Genomic DNA, 13,507 nt, shown 5'->3' on the forward strand with positions numbered 1-13,507 from the left:
CTAAAATAATAATGAAGCTGGCGCGAGAAGCGACTTACGAGCTAAAATAATAATGAAGTTGGCGCGAGAAGCGACTTACGAGTTATAATAATAATAATGCCTGCGCGCGAGAGGCGACTTACGAGCTGAGAATGATATAGCCTGCGCGTGAGGCGCCTTACGAGCTATGAGAATAGTAAAGCCTGCGCGCGAGAGGCGTCTTATGAGCTTTGAGAATAATAATTAAGCTGGCGCACGGGGCGACTTACGAGCTGAGAATAATAAAACCTGCGCGCGAGGGGCGTCTTACGAGCTGTAGCATAATAAAGCTTGCGCGTGAGGCGTCTTACGAGCTAAGAATAATAAAAGCCTGCGCGCGAGAGGCGTCTTACGAGCTTTGAGAATAATAATGCCTGCGCGCGAAAGGCGACTTACGAGCTAAGAACAATAATTGAGCTGGCGTGTGAGGCGACTTACGAGCTGTGAAAGTAATAAAGCTTGCGCGCGAGGGGCGTCTTATGAGCTATAAGAATAATAATTGAGCTGGCGCGTGAGGCGTCTTACGAGCTAAGAAAGTAATAAAGCTTGCGCGCGAGGGGCGTCTTATGAGCTATAAGAATAATAATTGAGCTGGCGCGTGAGGCGTCTTACGAGCTAAGAATAATAAAAGCCTGCGCGCGAGAGGCGTCTTACGAGCTTTGAGAATAATAATGCCTGCGCGCGAAAGGCGACTTACGAGCTAAGAACAATAATTGAGCTGGCGCGTGAGGCGACTTACGAGCTGAGAATAATAAAAGCCTGCGCGCGAGAGGCGTCTTACGAGCTTTGAGAATAATAAAGCCTGCGCGTGAGGCGACTTACGGGCTGTAAGAATACGGGCTGTAAGAATAATAACAGCTTGCGCGCGAGGCGTCTTATGAGCTGTGTGAATAATAAAGCCTGCGCGTGAGGCGACTTACGGGCTGTGAGAATAATAACAGCTTGCGCGCGAGGCGTCTTATGAGCTGTGTGAATAATAAAGCCTGCGCGTGAGGCGACTTACGGGCTGTAAGAATAATAACAGCTTGCGCGCGAGGCGTCTTATGAGCTGTGAATAATAAAGCCTGCGCGTGAGGCGACTTACGGGCTGTAAGAATAATAACAGCTTGCGCGCGAGGCGTCTTATGAGCTGTGTGAATAATAAAGCCCGCGCGTGAGGCGACTTACGGGCTGTAAGAATAATAACAGCTTGCGCGTGAGGCGTCTTATGAGCTGTGAATAATAAAGCCTGCGCGTGAGGCGACTTACGGGCTGTAAGAATAATAACATCTTGCGCGCGAGGCGTCTTATGAGCTGTGAATAATAAAGCCTGCGCGTGAGGCGACTTACGGGCTGTAAGAATAATAACAGCTTGCGCGCGAGGCGTCTTATGAGCTGTGAATAATAAAGCCTGCGCGTAAGGCGACTTACGGGCTGTAAGAATAATAACAGCTTGCGCGCGAGGCGTCTTATGAGCTGTGAATAATAGTGGAGCTTGCGCGTGAGGCGGCTTACGAGCTACTTTATATCACGCGCCACGTGTAGATGTTGCATGCACGTGCGCGTAGACTTTGGTTTTGTGTTATGCGCCACGCGCAGATGTTGCGTGCGCGTGCGTGTAGACTGTGACATGTGCGAGCATGTGATGCGTAAGCATGTGATGCGTAAGCATGTGTAATATGCGTGAGCATATGTGATGCGTGAACATATGGTATGAGGATTCCCAACCCCTAAGTTTGGCGTGTAGCCATATGGGATCTTAGGAGGATTCCCAACCTTGCAGTTTGGCGCGTAGCCATATGGGATATTAGGAGGATTCCCAACCTTGAAGTTTGGCGCGTAGCCATATGGGATATTAGGAGGATTCCCAACCTTGAAGTTTGGCGCGTAGCCATATGGGATATTAGGAGGATTCCCAACCTTGGCGCGTAGCCATATGGGATATTAGGAGGATTCCCAACCTTGAAGTTTGGCGCGTAGCCATATGGGATATTAGGAGGATTCCCAACCTTGGCGCGTAGCCATATGGGATATTAGGAGGATTCCCAACCTTGGCGCGTAGCCATATGGCATATTAGGAGGATTCCCAACCTTGAAGTTTGGCGCGTAGCCATATGGGATATTAGGAGGATTCCCAACCTTGGCGCGTAGCCATATGGGATATTAGGAGGATTCCCAACCTTGAAGTTTTGGCGCGTAGCCTGATGCGCGCATGCACGGCGATAGAGTGGTGACTCGCAAGTGCGTGTGCATGGCGGGGGTCTCTTGCGCAAAACCCAGATGGTGGTTTCCGCGGCGGCACATGCACGGCTGGGAGTGAGAACCCCCGGGCGTGCGTACATGGCGGCGGAAGTCTAGTAACTTCTGGATCTGCAATTTAAGAGTTAGATCTGCAACTTTAGACCTAAAATCCAGGTCTGTAATCTAGACCTAGATCTGTAAATAAGATCTGGACAGATCTGAAGCCCGGAGCAGATTTAAAACCATCACAGATTCGGAGATCCTGAATCACAGATTCACAGATTCGGATATCTGATCGTTCGAATCACGGATTTTCCTTCTTGCCCAGATCTGGAAGCCTCTTTTTAGATCTATGGATCTTTTTGAGCTTTAATAGAACAAGCTTTGAAGCCTTTTTCTGTAAACTTCCAAATCTGTGTTTTTCTTGGGAGAGATCTGACAGCCGAGATGAAGATCGAAGGGCAGTTCGTTGCCGTCCCACGGATGGCGCCAATGTCGAAGCACGAAATGAATCTTACCTGATCCATGACGATGTTTCCACGGATTTTCGAGATGAACGAACCACGTCTTGATCTTCTTCTTCCCCGGCTGCGCCTGCGACCTGCAATGCTGGGCACCTGCAATGGTTTCGGGGGTGTGGAGGTGACTGCTAAGATATCCTGAGGATTTCTTGTTTACAGACACAAAAAGTGGTGGTGGCTCTTATTGAGCATGACCATGATAAGGAGGTGGAGACCTCCTTATATAGAGTCTCATGGCCACCATCATGGTACCCTAATGGGCCTAGCCCAGTTAGGGTTACCTCCACAAAACCCCCTCGGCCCAATAACATTGTATTAGTCCATGCGATAAAATAGGCCAAACATAATAGATTTAGGGTCGTAGAACCGGGTTTTAGTACCATACCCCTACATGTCGAAGCACGAAATGAATATTACCTGATCCATGACGATGTTTCCACGGATTTTCGAGATGAATGAACCACGTCTTGATCTTCTTCTTCCCCGGCTGCGCCTGCGACCTGCAATGCTGGGCACCTGCAATGGTTTCGGGGGTGTGGAGGTGACTGCTAAGATATCCTGAGGATTTCTTGTTTACAGACACAAAAAGTGGTGGTGGCTCTTATTGAGCATGACCATGATAAGGAGGTGGAGACCTCCTTATATAGAGTCTCATGGCCACCATCATGGTACCCTAATGGGCCTAGCCCAGTTAGGGTTACCTCCACAAAACCCCCTCGGCCCAATAACATTGTATTAGTCCATGCGATAAAATAGGCCAAACATAATAGATTTAGGGTCGTAGAACCGGGTTTTAGTACCATACCCCTACAGGGCTTAATTGTACAGTTGGGCTTGAGTATTTTCAAACATTACATCTCTCTCCGCTACCTTTGCAAATTATGATTTACATCGAACAACATTATTGCATTAATCATTTTGCTTGCACACAAAACAAATAAAAACAACCACACGAAATAGAAATACAAACACGACGTCGAGGTTTATGACCCTAGTTTGTCGGCCATGAAAACAAGCCAAATGTGGGATTCAAAACACTAAAACCACCATCAACGACCAAGTTATGTTCACTTATGTATCCAGACTCGTCACTAGCTAAAAAGAGAGTTGCATTTGCAATATCTTCTAGTCCAGGTGTCTTACCCTTCAAGGTTAGAGTAAACATTCGAGATATCATCAATATTGAAGAATTCGCATGCGATCTTAGTTGGTACAAGATAGGGAGATATGCAGTTAACACGAATTTGATACTTTCCAAGCTCTGCAGCAACATTCTTCGCTAGTCCCACCACACCATGTTTTGAGCCAGTGTAAGCATGAGTTGCACCCCCACCCGTGATAGAAGCTACACTTGCAATCGTTATGATGCTTCTGTTGCATTTTGGGATCATAACTCGTGCTGCATGTTTAGTTCCCAAGAAAACTCCAGTTAAGTTGACATCGATAACCCTTTCAAAGTCGGACTTGTCATTGTCTAGAATGCTAAGTTTTGGGGCATCGGTTATCCCTGCATTGTTAACCATGATATCTAGTTGCCCGTATTTAGCAATAGTCGCGGTGACAACATTCTCAATATCTGATTCGATGGTTACATCACAATGAATGAAACAAACCGACTCAACTCCTATGTCTTCACAACTGATTTCCCTAAGTCATCTCTAATATCAGCAATAACTACTTTCACTCCATGCTCCACGAACGACCTTGCGATAGACTCTCCAATACCTTGAGCTCCACCGGTGACAATTGCTATCTTGTTCGTCAGTCTAAAATAAATTTCATTCTTTGTCAAAAAACAACTACAACGTATCATTTATAGTTAGTTAACTTGTGCTAGCAATTTATAACAATTTATCTTGCTTCTAGATCACTCTTTTATAAGCAAGAAATAAATAATCCATATTTTTTTTTTATGAAATAATAAAGCATACCTTGCTTTAGGAGGTGTAGAGGCCATTGATGATGCTACTAGCTTCTTCAACGGAATAATAAAGCACAATTTCAATGGTAAGATGCTTCACCTTGCACCTTCTTATTTAGGGACAAGCAGGGTGTATTTAAGTGAAGGCCGAAGGGGGCCTAGGCCCAACTCAACTTTAGTTAACTCATACACACATAATTTTATTTATTTTTTAACGACTAAATGTTATAGTTTACTATAATTAAACCCTTGACCTCTTATTATACATTCTAACCACATTTTTACCCTACAAAATAAGAATGGCTATACTCCATGATAATTAACTAGTTCTTCTTCTAGACAATGTTAAGTTGATACTTGTTATTTTTTTATATAAGCTAAATTAAATTACATAAACAAAATTGACATTACACTCAAAACCTAAGCGGAGATATACCCAAAAGTCATTGGATAACCGAACCCGGAAAAAGGTTTTTCTTGATAGACCCGGAAAAGTAATTTTGAAGAGCCTACTTATTTTGACATTATCCACCCGTGAATAATATTAGCAAAATAAACAAAATTAAAAGCACCATTAGCAATTATCTCACCATCTTAACATTTGATCTTGAGAAATCAAGTTATACTTCAACCGAGTCTTGTGTAGGCTGAACACGCGCCCGACGTCTACAATACTCTTTCCACCGACCAACCATACACAAAACGCAACATATCACACTCAACAATCCTAAAATTCCCAAAAGTCCAATGCCCAATATCTTCCAAACACGGGTCATCCGTGTAACCAACAGGCAACAGAAGGTCGCACAACCGTTGAGCAAAAGTGTACACGACATGTTTAGACCGAACAATAAACACATGATAAAGTTCTCCTTTTCACTCTCTTGATACTTTTTGTTCATTCCGGAAACATATAAGCTCCCTATAAAAACACCATGGATCACGAAAACCACCCCGCTAGTTACTTGTAGCATCACAATGTCGTCGTCTGTTAATGGTGAATAATTAATGCACACGAGAAAGAAAACGTTAAATAGGTTGAGTTGTGCCCGCAATACTAATAAGTAATCGAGCAACTCGATGAGCAATATCGAGGCTAAGAACCAAAGGTTGAACATACTTAAAAAACATTGTCCTTTGCCAACGATTAACCAAAGGGCCATTGTTATGCTATAGAAACCGTTGACCCAGAAGAAGTCAGCAAGCTGTCTATAGTACTTGTGGATTGGGAATTGTCGAAGCACGAAATGAATCTTACCTGATCCATGACGATGTTTCCACGGATTTTCGAGATGAACGAACCACGTCTTGATCTTCTTCTTCCCCGGCTGCGCCTGCGACCTGCAATGCTGGGCACCTGCAATGGTTTCGGGGGTGTGGAGGTGACTGCTAAGATATCCTGAGGATTTCTTGTTTACAGACACAAAAAGTGGTGGTGGCTCTTATTGAGCATGACCCTTGATAAGGAGGTGGAGACCTCCTTATATAGAGTCTCATGGCCACCATTATGGTACCCTAATGGGCCTAGCCCAGTTAGGGTTACCTCCACAAAACCCCCTCGGCCCAATAACATTGTATTAGTCCATGCGATAAAATAGGCCAAACATAATAGATTTAGGGTCGTAGAACCGGGTTTTAGTACCATACCCCTACAAGCCCCCCCAAGTCCAGTGTTGCTCCTGGGCGCGCAAGCGTCTAGGTGAAGCGCTGGACTTTATAAGGTGTGAGGCGGTTTTTTCCCTTTTCTTTGGCCTTGTCTTTATTGTCTGAGTTTTGAGAGGTTTTCTTCATGATGGTGACATGTTGTAATAAAAGCCTGCGCGCGAGGCGACTTACGAGCTATAATAATAATGAAGCCCGCGCGTGAGGCGACTTACGAGCTATAATAATAATGGAGCTGGCGCGAGAAGCGACTTACGAGCTATAATAATAATGAAGCTGGCGCGAGAAGCGACTTACGAGCTATAATAATAATGAAGCTGGCGCGAGAAGCGACTTACGAGCTAAAATAATAATAATGCATGCGCGCGAGAGGCGTCTTACGAGCTGTAGAATAATAAAGCCTGCGCGTGAGGCGTCTTACGAGCTAAGAATAATAATTGAGCTGGCGCGTGAGGCGACTTACGAGCTGTGAAAGTAATAAAGCTTGCGCGCGAGAGGCGTCTTATGAGCTATAAGGATAATAATTGAGCTGGCGCGTGAGGCGACTTACGAGCTGTGAAAGTAATAAAGCTTGCGCGCGAGAGGCGTCTTATGAGCTTTGAAAATAATAATTGAGCTGGCGCGTGAGGCGACTTACGAGCTGTGAAAGTAATAAAGCTTGCGCGCGAGAGGCGTCTTATGAGCTTTGAAAATAATAATTGAGCTGGCGCGTGAGGCGACTTACGAGCTGTGAAAGTAATAAAGCTTGCGCGCGAGAGGCGTCTTATGAGCTTTGAAAATAATAATTGAGCTGGCGCGTGAGGCGACTTACGAGCTGTGAAAGTAATAAAGCTTGCGCGCGAGAGGCGTCTTATGAGCTTTGAAAATAATAATTGAGCTGGCGCGTGAGGCGACTTACGAGCTGTGAAAGTAATAAAGCTTGCGCGTGAGAGGCGTCTTATGAGCTTTGAAAATAATAATTGAGCTGGCGCGTGAGGCGACTTACGAGCTGTGAAAGTAATAAAGCTTGCCTGCGCGCGAGAGGCGTCTTACGAGCTGTAGAATAATAAAGCCTGCGCGTGAGGCGTCTTACGAGCTAAGAATAATAATTGAGCTGGCGCGTGAGGCGACTTACGAGCTGTGAAAGTAATAAAGCTTGCGCGCGAGAGGCGTCTTATGAACTATAAGAATAATAATTGAGCTGGCGCGTGAGGCGACTTACGAGCTGTGAAAGTAATAAAGCTTGCGCGCGAGAGGCGTCTTATGAGCTATAAGAATAATAATTGAGCTGGCGCGTGAGGCGACTTACGAGCTGTGAAAGTAATAAAGCTTGCGCGCGCGAGGCGTCTGATGAGCTGTGTGAATAATAAAGCCAGCGCGTGAGGCGACTTACGGGCTGTAAGAATAATAACAGCGTGCGCGCGAGGCGTCTTATGAGCTGTGAATAATAAAGGCCTGCGCGTGAGGCGACTTACGGGCTGTAAGAATAACAACAGCTTGCGCACGAGGCGTCTTATGAGCTGTGTGAATAATAAAGCCAGCGCGTGAGGCGACTTACGGGCTGTAAGAATAATAACAGCTTGCGCGCGAGGCGTCTTATGAGCTGTGAATAATAAAGTCCTGCGCGTGAGGCGACTTACGGGCTGTAAGAATAACAACAGCTTGCGCACGAGGCGTCTTATGAGCTGTGTGAATAATAAAGGCCTGCGCGTGAGGCGACTTACGGGCCATAAGAATAATAACAGCTTGCGCGCGAGGCGTCTTATGAGCTGTGTGAATAATAAAGCCAGCGCTTGAGGCGACTTACGGGCTGTAAGAATAATAACAGCTTGCGCGCGAGGCGTCTTATGAGCTGTAAATAATAAAGGCCTGCGCGTGAGGCGACTTACGGGCTGTAAGAATAACAACAGCTTGCGCACGAGGCGTCTTATGAGCTGTGTGAATAATAAAGGCCTGCGCGTGAGGCGACTTACGGGCCATAAGAATAATAACAGCTTGCCCGCGAGGCGTCTTATGAGCTGTGTGAATAATAAAGCCAGCGCGTGAGGCGACTTACGGGCTGTAAGAATAACAACAGCTTGCGCACGAGGCGTCTTATGAGCTGTGTGAATAATAAAGCCAGCGCGTGAGGCGACTTACGGGCTGTAAGAATAATAACAGCTTGCGCGCGAGGCGTCTTATGAGCTGTGAATAATAAAGGCCTGCGTGTGAGGCGACTTACGGGCTGTAAGAATAACAACAGCTTGCGCACGAGGCGTCTTATGAGCTGTGTGAATAATAAAGGCCTGCGCGTGAGGCGACTTACGGGCCATAAGAATAATAACAGCTTGCGCGCGAGGCGTCTTATGAGCTGTGTGAATAATAAAGCCAGCGCGTGAGGCGACTTACGGGCTGTAAGAATAATAACAGCTTGCGCGCGAGGCGTCTTATGAGCTACTTTATGTCACGCGCCACGTGCAGATGTTGCATGCACGTGCGCGTAGACTTTGGTTTTGTGTTATGTGCCACGTGCAGATGTTGCGTGCGCGTGCGTGTAGACTGTGACATGTGCGAGCATGTGATGCGTAAGCATGTGATGCGTAAGCATGTGATGCGTAAGCATGTGTAATATGAGTGAGCATATGTGATGCGTGAACATATGGTATGAGGATTCCCACCCCTAAGTTTGGCGTGTAGCCATATGGGATCTTAGGAGGATTCCCAACCTTGCAGTTTGGCGCGTAGCCATATGGGATATTAGGGGGATTCCCAACCTTGACGTTTTGGCGCGTAGCCATATGGGATATTAGGAGGATTCCCAACCTTGAAGTTTGGCGCGTAGCCATATGGGATTTTAGGAGGATTCCAAACCTTGGCGCGTAGCCATATGGGATATTAGGAGGATTCCCATCCTTGAAGTTTGGCGCGTAGCCATATGGGATATTAGGAGGATTCCCAACCTTGAAGTTTGGCGCGTAGCCATATGGGATATTAGGAGGATTCCCAACCTTGAAGTTTTGGCACGTAGCCTGATGCGCGCATGCCCGGCGATAGAGTGGTGACTCGCAAGTGCGTGTGCATGGCGGAGGTCTCTTGCGCAAAACCCAGATGGTGGTTTCCGCGGCGGCACATGCACGGCTGCGGAGTGAGAACCCCCGGGCGTGCGTACATGGCGGCGGAAGTCTAGTAACTTCTGGATCTGCAACTTAAGAGTCAGATCTGCAACTTTAGACCTAAAATCCAGGTCTGTAATCTAGACCTAGATCTGTAAATCAGATCTGGACAGATCTGAAGATTCGGAGCAGATTTAAAACCATCACAGATTCGGAGATCCTGAATCACAGATTCACAGATTCGGAGATCTGATCATTCGAATCACGGATTTTCCTTCTTGCCAAGATCTGGAAGCCTCTTTTTAGATCTATGGATCTTTTTGTGCTTTAAATAGAACAAGCTTTGAAACCTTTTTCTGTAAACTTCCAGATCTGCGTTTTTCTTGGGAGAGATCTGACAGCCGAGATGAAGATCGAAGGGCAGTTCGTTGCCGTCCCACGGATGGCGCCAATGTCGAAGCACGAAATGAATCTTACCTGATCCATGACGATGTTTCCACGGATTTTCGAGATGAACGAACCACGTCTTGATCTTCTTCTTCCCCGGCTGCGCCTGCGACCTGCAATGCTGGGCACCTGCAATGGTTTCGGGGGTGTGGAGGTGACTGCTAAGATATCCTGAGGATTTCTTGTTTACAGACACAAAAAGTGGTGGTGGCTCTTATTGAGCATGACCCTTGATAAGGAGGTGGAGACCTCCTTATATAGAGTCTCATGGCCACCATCATGGTACCCTAATGGACCTAGCCCAGTTAGGGTTACCTCCACAAAACCCCTCGGCCCAATAACATTGTATTAGTCCATGCGATAAAATAGGCCAAACATAATAGATTTAGGGTCGTAGAACCGGGTTTTATTACCATACCCCTACAGGAATGATTGGGACATCATCATCATCATCATCATCATCATCATCATCATCATCATCATCATCATCATCATCATCCATTCTAGTGATTAGGTTAACTTTGATCTAAAATTAACTTATTTGTATTTTTCTAGGTTTAGGTTCATGGTTGTCATATAGAATTATTTATAACCTTTAGGTAAACAGATAAATGTAACTAATTGGGCTATGATCATGGGATGTACACCGGTTTATGTTTTCAAGATTAAGTCACTCTTATCTACACATAAATACACTATCTACACTTTTTTTTAATAACTTTTTACTGTTTTTCTATTTAAATTACACCTTTTTTTAGCTTTAACTAGTATTTAGGGCTCTAGCGTTTTTCACATGTTTGCTACTTTGGTTTACTATAAACTTTTTATAAAGTCTTCAAATAGTTCGAAATGCATAATTATACAATTATGCTTAGTATGTACCTAAACACGGGAATGCCCGGTAACCTTTCGTAATGGGTGATTCCTGCTGGCAACAACCACAATAATAGTTGCGGAATTACTGGGTGGGGAGAAGACAACCTCTTGTTCCTCCTCCTCTTTCTTTGTGTTGGGCTTGTAGTTCTTTTATTCGCTTGTTCTTCACTAAGCATGAAAGTTTAATGATAACTGTAGGTCAGTGGTAACTAAAGGAAACTAATTTTGTCTTACCGAGATCTTACCAATAACTCATCTATTAATGAGATTGTACTTGGTGCGTTTATTTTCTTGTAATAAAAAAAATAATAAAATAATCTCAAGTCTAGATAATATGTTTTTTTTCTTAAATTTAATAACCTTTTATTATTTTAGAAATAATGGGCCACTGAGCTGGTCGTGGAGTGCTAAAGAAGATACTTAGCGTTCCATGTGACACAAGTTTGATTCTCGCCCCAACATTTAGTTTCAACGACATGATGATGGGAGACTCTATGAGTATGTGTTGCGTTTACAAGTTGGATCCTTGAGCTAAATGAGTTTTATTTCACCGCACCGTCATGCCTTCGTACGAGTATTGACATGAATTGGCCATCGGTGAGAGTTTTCTCTTGTGAATTTCTTGTCAGATCCGCGTGAAGGAATGTTTACTCTCCAACCAAAGGATATTCTTGTGTTTGGATGGGTGGGGGGCATGTTTGTGTGGACCTTACTGGGGTGTCCCTTCTTGTCGGGCTTAGGAACACCTGGTTTGTTGCTAGGCAGGTCGTGTTAAAGACAAAATCAGGAAAAAAAATGCTAAGCATGAAAGACGTGTGTTGAGAATCAACACACCCTCATTCCTTTTGATTTTGATACATTTGGGTCTCTTGCTTCCGACGCGTCTACGTTTCTGAAAAGAGTTTAGCTGGTCGTGCACAGAATCTCAACGACGCTGAAGAACGATAACTTTGTTTTCAATAAGATCGGTTTTGTCATTCAAAAGAGAACAGTAACGCGACTTATTACCCGCTTATATGCCTCTATATTGTAATCAGATCATTTGATTAATTAGAAAAAAAAATACATGGTGTAAAAAAATTAATACAAATTATAAGGCCATATTCTTTTAAGTTGACCACGCTCAGCAACCTGAACAGTCAACAATCAACATCAATTTCAGTTTGGTGATTTCTACACTAATCCCAATGTCAAGTCAAAACCCCAGTCAAATTCCACGTGTCCCCAATCCATCACTACCTCTATATACAGGATCACAGCTCACAACAAGCACCTCATTCAGTCATTCACAACAACAAATCCAGACCGTTGAATCAAAACATCACTCTAGGCCGCAAAGCAGTGAATAGAACCCTCCAGTTTGATTCTTAGGGTTTTTAAGACAAGATTCATAGACAGAGAATCTCACTTTTAGTAAATATATTGTGTGTTTTGTATACATTCCGTCACCTATCTATACATATATCTATATATTCTCAGATCAGGTTTCATTTGAGGTACATTCTTCAATCCATTGTGATTATCAGGCGATCTGTTAAAAGAGTTTTTATTATATAGCTGTCGTTCTAAAAAAAGGGTTGATCGTTAAAAAATGTCACGCATCGGGGTTTGTTGCATTCATTTCATCTAAAGAAACGTTAAAATGGAGATCGGTTCTTATTTGGTGTTTTGGAGTGTTTAGTTGAGGGTTTCGTGCTGTTGTTTGGATTATTTGATGGTTTGTTTTTGTGTTGATAATAGGTGTTTTGATGGATCAGAATTGAGTTTACTGTTTATGTTGCATGGTTTATGTGGCTAGATTATTATTATTATTATTATTTTGGTGGTTGGTTTGATACGTCTTTGTTAGTTCTTCCTTTTGTCGTTGTTTTTCATGGGTCGATTTGTTTTGATGTAATGTTAGTTTATTTACTTTATAGTTTTTTAATATATAGCTGTCGTTCTTAAAAAAGTTGTAAACTGGGACGTCGTTGTATACAAGATATTTAATTTTTGTGACGATGATGCTAGAGTTACATGGACGTCGAGGTTTTTTCAGTGATCTTATGGACTGATCGTTAAAAATTTAGGTCATGCATCGAGGTTTTTTACGTTTATTTTATCTAGCTAACGAATCATTAAAAATGAAGATCGGTTTTTATTTGGTATTTTGGAGTGTTTGGTACTGCTCTGTGCATGTTTGGATGATTTGATGGTTTATTTTTGTGTTGGTTTGGTTTAGGTGTTTTGATGTATCAGAATTGTGTGGCTAGGTTTTACAACTAGGATTTTATATGGTTAGGTGATTTTAATTAATCAATTGATTGTTCTAGTTTAATTATCTAGACAGTTTAATCAAAACATGTTTTATGAGCCACAACGATTAACTTTCAGTTGTAATCTTGCTTTTTAATGTTGGAGATTATAGTTTTATAGCAAATAAGTTCATTGTATATTTGTATCTATGTTGATTCAACAAGAGTGATATTTTCTAGATTGTGTATATAATAGTAGCCCTGAACATAAATAGATTATGCATACTTAGTTATATATTTTCATATTATCATCTGATTTATCATTGTATACACAAGCACACTTTAAATTCAGCCGACAATGACGTTATAATAAAGATTGGTTTAGTATTGTCGCTTTATTAGAGACTGCACGGCGTTTGTTTGGACTTTGTGAGATAGACTGAAGCATAAAATGACTAAAATTTATTTGGTTGATAAGTTTACATTATGAAATAACTAAAAATCTTAAGTTATGTGTTTTGTTTTGTTGTTTCAGAG

At 43.3% G+C, this 13,507-nt stretch overlaps 1 pseudogene across 1 annotated transcript; it reads right to left on the reverse strand.

Moving 5' to 3' along the window:
- Positions 1-3,654: 3,654 nt before the first annotated feature.
- Positions 3,655-4,716, reverse strand: LOC143530144 (secoisolariciresinol dehydrogenase-like; annotated as a pseudogene). Its single transcript, XR_013134798.1, has 2 exons — positions 4,691-4,716; positions 3,655-4,525 (listed from the first exon to the last, which is right to left on the reverse strand). The product of XR_013134798.1 is annotated as a secoisolariciresinol dehydrogenase-like (transcript).
- Between the last annotated feature and the right edge of the window lie 8,791 nt (positions 4,717-13,507).

This window comes from Bidens hawaiensis, unplaced genomic scaffold, assembly GCF_021521415.1.
Source record: "Bidens hawaiensis isolate Kalapana, Puna unplaced genomic scaffold, B.hawaiensis_p1.1 tig00008858_1, whole genome shotgun sequence".
Classification (NCBI taxonomy): Eukaryota; Viridiplantae; Streptophyta; class Magnoliopsida; order Asterales; family Asteraceae; genus Bidens; species Bidens hawaiensis.